General features: G+C 35.4%; 1 pseudogene; it reads left to right on the forward strand.

Moving 5' to 3' along the window:
- The first annotated feature begins 1,346 nt into the window (after positions 1-1,346).
- Positions 1,347-5,742, forward strand: LOC120120640 (annotated as a pseudogene).
- Positions 5,743-7,258: the final 1,516 nt, after the last annotated feature.

The following is a 7,258-nucleotide window of genomic DNA, read 5'->3' on the forward strand; positions in this document are numbered from 1 at the left end:
AAACTTCGCTTTAGAAACGCCTTCTGAAATGCAGCAACAATTACTCTTCGATTTCAAAACTCGTCCGTTCTATCTTTTTTCAGAGGATATTTAGCTATGGCCTTTATATTTTCATCGGATATGTTATTTATATTTAATCGATACAAATACAAAGTGTCGATACTTTTATGTCAGGTGTCGATACTTTCGAAAGGATAATTACCTATTTCTTTGAAAGTGTCGATAATTTATTACACGTACTTACGAAAGTATCGACACTTTCAATATATCCGGTATCATTTTAACCGGTTTTATCATTTTGATACCGGTTTATCATATTTTTACCTGTTATATCGTTGTGGATCGATATATTTTTTTAAAGTATCGACACATTATAGGCGCTATAACTGCTTCTCTTTTAAATTCACAAAGTGTCGATCCTTATATAACGTATCGACCTTTTAATTTACCGGTTTTATCATTTTGTTACCGGTTTTATCATATTTTTACATGGTATATCGTTTGGATCGATATATTTTTTAAAGTATCGACACTTTTTAGGATTTAAAACTGCTTTTAAAGTTATGTAATTTATGTTTCAATTTATTTAATAGTGTTTCATGTTTTCCACCTACAATATTAATTTAATAATTTAATTTACACAAAATTTTATTTGATGTTTTGATATTTTATAAAATATTATTTAGAATTTAAATTTAACAATATTAACCAAATATAATAATAAATATGTTTTCAACAGTGAAATAAGTATGAACACTTTTATAAAATGATATATACTTTTTTGAAAGTTATGTAATTTATGTTTCAATTTTTTTAATAGTGTTTCATGTTTTCCACCTACAATATTAATTTAATAATTTCATTTACACAAAAAATTATTTGATTGTTTTGATATTTTATAAAATATTATTTAGATTTTAAATTTAACAATATTAACTAAAGATAATAATAAATATATTTTCACAGTGAAATAAGTATGAACACTTTTATAAAAAGGATAGATAATTTACAATATAACAGGTAAAAATATGACAAAACCAGATTCATTATGACAAAACCGGTAAAATTTACTTGATATGTTAAAAGTTTGGACACTTTTATAAAAATGATAGATACTTACCGATAACCAAAGTTTACCGGTTACCAAATTTTTTAATAGTTTTTCATATTTTTCTACCTAAAACATTATTAGTTGTCAACATAATAGGTACCGCTAAACCGAATTTATTAAATACATTTTAATGTATCCAGTAATACTGTATATTAGCCGTATATTAACCCGCCTTTCATGAGAGATTCCCTATAAACTTACATTTCTTCAGGCAACAGTTTTCCCTCTTTCCTCCTCTTGTTTTCCCTTTTCTCTCGTTCGTTCGCCTCTTAACGGTGAGAAGAGAGAAAACAAAGAGAGAGAAGATCCAAAGTATTAGATCAGGTCGTCTTATCTATCTGTACGTCAAGATGCAGTCAACCAGCGGTACTGATCTGAACTCAAAACAAGAACAGCAACAACAGCAGCAGCAGCAGACGCCGCCGCCGCAACAACAGCGGTCGCAGTGGGCTGCGGCCCAGTGGATGGGCCCCATGCAGTACCCAACGGCGGCTGCGATGGTAATGATGCAGCAGCAGATGATGATGTACCCTCACCATTATTTGGCTTACAACAATCCTCATTTCCAGTACCAACAATATCAGCAGCAGCAAGGTAAGCGCCCGTACCATCAGCAAAGCTACTCGCAGAAGCAGCAACAACAAGGGTCTAACTCGGATGAGGTTAAAACGATCTGGGTTGGTGACCTTGCTCATTGGATGGACGAGACTTATCTCCATGGTTGCTTTTCTCAAACCGGAGAGGTAAAACTAAGAACGATAACAGTAATATATATCAATTATAGATGGATGTTTTGTTACATGTGGATCTTCAGTAATATATATCATGAAATTGTAGATGGATGTTTTGTTACATGTGAATCTTACTTTTAGATCTCTTTGGTGGTTTATAGGATCCTTTTGTTTCTATTGTTTCCTGGGGTTTTAGTGTACTTAAGGTTCAAGGCTTATGCTAGATTAGAGAAAGTGATGGTTGGTTGATTGATTAAAGAGGATTTATGAAATGGGTTGCAGTTAAGAGCTTGTTTCCTATAATTAAATTGGTCTTATGATTGTTAGGATAGAGAAAAATGCACCGTAATTGGTTAATGAAGTGAATTGTAGACAATTTGTGGTTTAATTCATACACAAGATATAAGAAAATATAAGTTACTGGTTTACATTTGTTTGTCTAATTAGGGTAATCCCCCCCCCCCCCAAGTTTGTCGTTTATCTAAAGACGGTGTTTTTCTATTCAAGCTAAACAGATCCATAGACATTTGTTACTTGCCATAATAAGGTAATACTGAATAAATGCTGTTGAGTCTAGAGGATCAGGTTCTGGTTAAAGCCGGCTTGCATTTCATTTAAGAAACATGAATTATAAGTTGCTTCATTAGTAAAATAAAAACCCACAATTCACATCAAAACCTGAAGCAATAGCAGGGTCTCATTTAGTTCTTGTTAGAACTTTAATAGAATGGCTGGATCCTTTCTTATCATTTTAAGATTTTTAAAATCGTTCATGTAATTTAACAAGGTACAAGAGCTATTGGTTTGAATAATTGGAACACGTATACCTTTTACTATTCTTCACCCATTGCCTTTTGACAGTATAATGCTTTAATCTTTCTTTCAGCTTGCACTTTCTTTCTATATCTGGGTTCATGTGTGGATAATCGATCATCTGGCTTGTGTGTGAAGGTTGTGTTATAACTATAAATGGAATACCTTTTCCTGTTGGGTGTTAATTTGGGAAGTGGGTTGGGGTGTGGTTTGAGGTTGACCATATGTCAATCAATTTTGCTTGCATTTTGCCTAGCTACATGGACTTCTTAATATAAGATATTTGATCTAGATAACTCTTTCATAGACACTGGAAATAGAATCCTCTTGATTTTTGATTCAAAGGTCACGGAGTTGATTATGTGAAAAGTTACGGACAGCATTTGAAGGAAGTGCTCCACTTATATTGGAACTATTTATTTGTGAGAACTGCTCTCTTGTACCATGATCTTGTAGAAAGCTTTCTTCGTTTCTTTGCTTGTAATACTTAAAAAAGTTTCACTGCAGAAAAGAAGCATTGAGAAGAGGATCACAAGATTTTGTATATTTTACTGTTCTTTTTTTTTTTATAGGAATAGGAGGTCTCATTAAAAACCATCATAGTTGGCTCTTGTGAAAGAGGCAACTAGCGGAAGGAGGAAAAGAGTACCTCATTATATTAAAAAACCATGTTTACATAAGATTGCAGCTTACTAAATAAACTGTCCGAAATATAATACAAACCAAAACAACCATAAAGCTCAAACATCAACCAATACCCTCTTTTGCTAGCTTATCAGCCTCCCAATTGCATGACCTAGGAATCCATCTAACAATAATACCCCTAGCAGAAACTAAGGCCTCAATTTCCCCAACTAAAGTATTGAAAAAGTAGGGGCAGAAATGGCATCAAAATCCAGTCAACTGCTGTTTTACAATCTGTCTCAAGGATTAGTCTTCCCTTCAAAGCCCATTCGGAAGAAATGAATAGATCATCCCTTGTTTAATAGCTTTCAGCTCAGCTAACATGGGAGGACCAGGTCCCACCGCAAAAGAAAAGGTATATAAAGTAGAACATTCCGAATCTTTCAAGACTCCTCCAATACCTCCCTGCAGCCCATTGTGTTGAAATCTATGAAAAATTTTATTGGTTTTATTTCTTTTGAAGATTAGCTGCTCATTGTGTATCTTATGCTGATCTGTATCTTATCCATAAGACAGGCTCCTGTAAGTAAAAGTGCTTTGTTTCTGACATTTGGCCTTTCAAAATCCAGGTTTCTTCTGTCAAGATTATACGCAATAAGCAAACTGGTCAGTCTGAAGGATATGGATTCGTGGAGTTTCACACACGGGCAGCAGCAGAAAAGGTCTTGCAAAGCTATAATGGCTCTTTAATGCCAAATACAGAGCAGCCTTTTCGTCTCAATTGGGCTTCATTCAGTGCGAATGAAACGCAACCTGAAACGGGTTCTGACCTATCGATTTTTGTAGGGGATTTGGCTGCAGATGTAACTGATACAATATTGCACGAAACCTTTTCTAGTAGATTTCAATCTGTCAAAGGAGCAAAAGTTGTTATTGATTCAAATACAGGTCGTTCAAAAGGTTACGGTTTTGTTAGGTTTGGTGATGAAAATGAAAGGTCAAGGGCTATGACTGCTTTGAATGGTGAATATTGCTTAAGTAGGCCTATGAGAATCGGTGTTGCTACTCCAAGAAAGCATCTGGATATCAGCAACAGTATTCTTCACAAGGTATGATTTCTGCCAGTGCCACGGTGATTAATATGCTTGGTTGGCCTTTGGATTAAATCTTCCTCTCTTCAACCTTGGTGCAACATCCTGATCTATTCATTAGTAAAATTGGTGATTAATGGGTTCTGACTTAAGTGTCATATGTGATTTTGTCCTTCCATTTTCTTTCAAAGAATAGTCTTTGTCTCAGGATTCGTTCATATGTTGGAGTATGCTATTTCAAATGTTCATTATCTGATCTTTTTTCTGTTTCTTTAGCATGGAGATCCCAGAATTTTCCTTAATCCTTCTATCATGTTGAATGTATTCTATCTGTATCTTAAAGCTTGATGTGAGTTTTAATTGAATCATTATATTTTCATTTTTATTTTTGTTAGCTGTGGTATTGTCTGGTGGATATGCATCAAATGGTGCTGTAGGGCAAGGTTCTCAATACGACAATGATTCAAATAATGCTACCGTTAGTCCTCCCTCCCTCGTTGCTATCTTCTCCCCTATATGTATCATTGATTATGAAGTTATGTTTGTTGCAGATATTCGTTGGAGGACTTGACTCCGATGTTACTGATGATGATCTGAAACAACCCTTTTCACAGTTTGGTGAGATCATCTATGTCAAATACCACCTGGAAAAGGATGTGGTTTGTGCAATTTGTGAACAGGTGCCTCTCTATTTGTACTTAACTTCCCCACATTGTACTTTACTATTTGTTTAAGTGTGGTAATTATCATTAAAGATTCGTATTTGGAGCTCCATTAGTGATAATATCATCAAAGTATCGGTGCACATTTTGACTTGAGTGATGCAGACTGCTAGGTTTCTTACAATCCGTGTCTTGGCATGTGGGTTCATTATTAATTTGTTATCTACTCAAAGTGCCTATATTATTTAATGTGTGTACTTTGCAGGAAGAATGCCGAGGAAGCAATCCAGAGTTTGAATGGGACAACCATAGGCAAGCAGACTGTCCGTCTTTCTTGGGGTCGCAATGTAGGAAACAAACAGGTAAATTTATACTAAACTAGATATTCTTACTAGGCAACTGTCTTATGGCCTATTTGTTGCTGCCTTGCTCATTGCAAAATGCCGATCATCTATCACCGGTAATAGTATAACAGAGCATGAGTAGTTAGTCTCCTGAAGATGGAGATGCATACCCACCCTTCTGGTATCGGTTGTGTTACTTCTCAATACCGGTTTTTGACAGTGGAGAGGCGATTCGGGTAATCAGTGGAATGGAGGATATTACCAAGGGCAAGGGTACGGTGCTTATGGTTACGGATATGCTATGCCGTTAAATCAGGATCCGAGCACATATGCTGCAGCTGCTATTCCTGGTGCATCTTGATGGGGTACTTAACAGATTGATGGGTATGGAGTAAGAAGTTTTTTTAAGTTTATTTTTGGCTTAATACCCAAATTAAGTGTCCAAACTATACCATTTGTACCAAATAAGTTGATACGTTTTTTTTTTTCATCCGGGTGCCTAACGTTACATACATTAACACTTTAGGTGCTCGGGATGTAAAGACCGTTAATAAAAATCGTTATTCATTCATTTTTGACCGTGTCCCTAATTATATTTTTTTCGTTTTTCTATAAAATTTGAATATATAAAAAATAAATAAATAAAATATTAATATTAATATTTTAGCCTAAAAGTAAAAAACCCAAATTTTACCACCATCCCCTCTGCAACTCTCCCCGTGCCCCATTCACTGTTGAAACTCTCGATTTTCCCTCGTTCTTCCTGAAATTTAAAGAACGAAAGAACATCGAGTCATCCTTGAAGTTAGTTGGTTACCTGCTTGACCAAAATCTCATTGGCAGCGGGCTTGAAGTTTGCCCGAAAGCAGAGTGACAAAACAGGGACAACGATTCATCTGCACTCAACAACTCAACTTTGTAAACTTCACGAACGACAGTTGTTGAGAACCTGAATCTTGAAACAACTAGAGTTTTATATGTTAAGATCCTGAAAATTAGTTGTTTAGGTATGGGAAGAACAAAAAATCATCTAAAATAAACAGAGTTCGTGGTCCACTTCCCGACTCAAACAGGTTATTGGTGTAACCCATGGCTTCGTTTCCTGTAAGAAATCCCCATATTCTTGCCCTCAACTGTTGGTTATCCGGTGATTATGATATAGTTACGAACAAATTTATGTCATTGAAGTAACCTTAAAAAATGAAAACAGAAGCAATTAGTTCGACCATAATCGGGCATTACCGACTAGAAGAATCAACAAAAACTTCATTTGATCAACTCCTTACATCAAGGAAAAAAACTTACTTCGGACTTTATCTCTACAAATTTCATTGGCCAGTGTAGTTTTACCCGATCCTCCAATACCCCAAATTCCAACTACATTTATATCATCTCTTCCGATTATCATATTTTTCACTCAACTTTTCCTAAATCCAAACCAACTCCACCGATAATTCCCAAACTAGCTTCCTCTTCAACTTCCATTCTCTTAACTGCTTCTTCGACCCACCCTCCCGCTCCGATATTCATCGAATTGAGCCTCTGCTCCAACCAGCCTTCCAACCGGTCGAACCGCTCAATCGTTTCGAACCGCATGTGGTGAACATCGGCCAACAAGTGAGCCCGCGTGTGGTGAACTCAATGTTCTTTAACGGTGAATGGGGGAGGGGGAGAGTTGCAGAGAAGGGGGAGGATCAGTAAATGTTAGGTTTTTTTACTTTTAGGTTAAAATATTAATATTAATGTTTTATTTATTTTAATTTTAATATATTCGAATTTTATAAAAAAATATAATCAGAGACACGTGTCAAAAAAATGAATGGATAACAGTTTTTATCTAACGATTGTTACGTTTCAGACACTTAAAGTACTAGCGTTTGTA

This window comes from Hibiscus syriacus, unplaced genomic scaffold, assembly GCF_006381635.1.
Source record: "Hibiscus syriacus cultivar Baekdansim isolate YM2019G1 unplaced genomic scaffold, ASM638163v2 tig00110343_pilon, whole genome shotgun sequence".
Lineage (NCBI taxonomy): Eukaryota > Viridiplantae > Streptophyta > Magnoliopsida > Malvales > Malvaceae > Hibiscus > Hibiscus syriacus.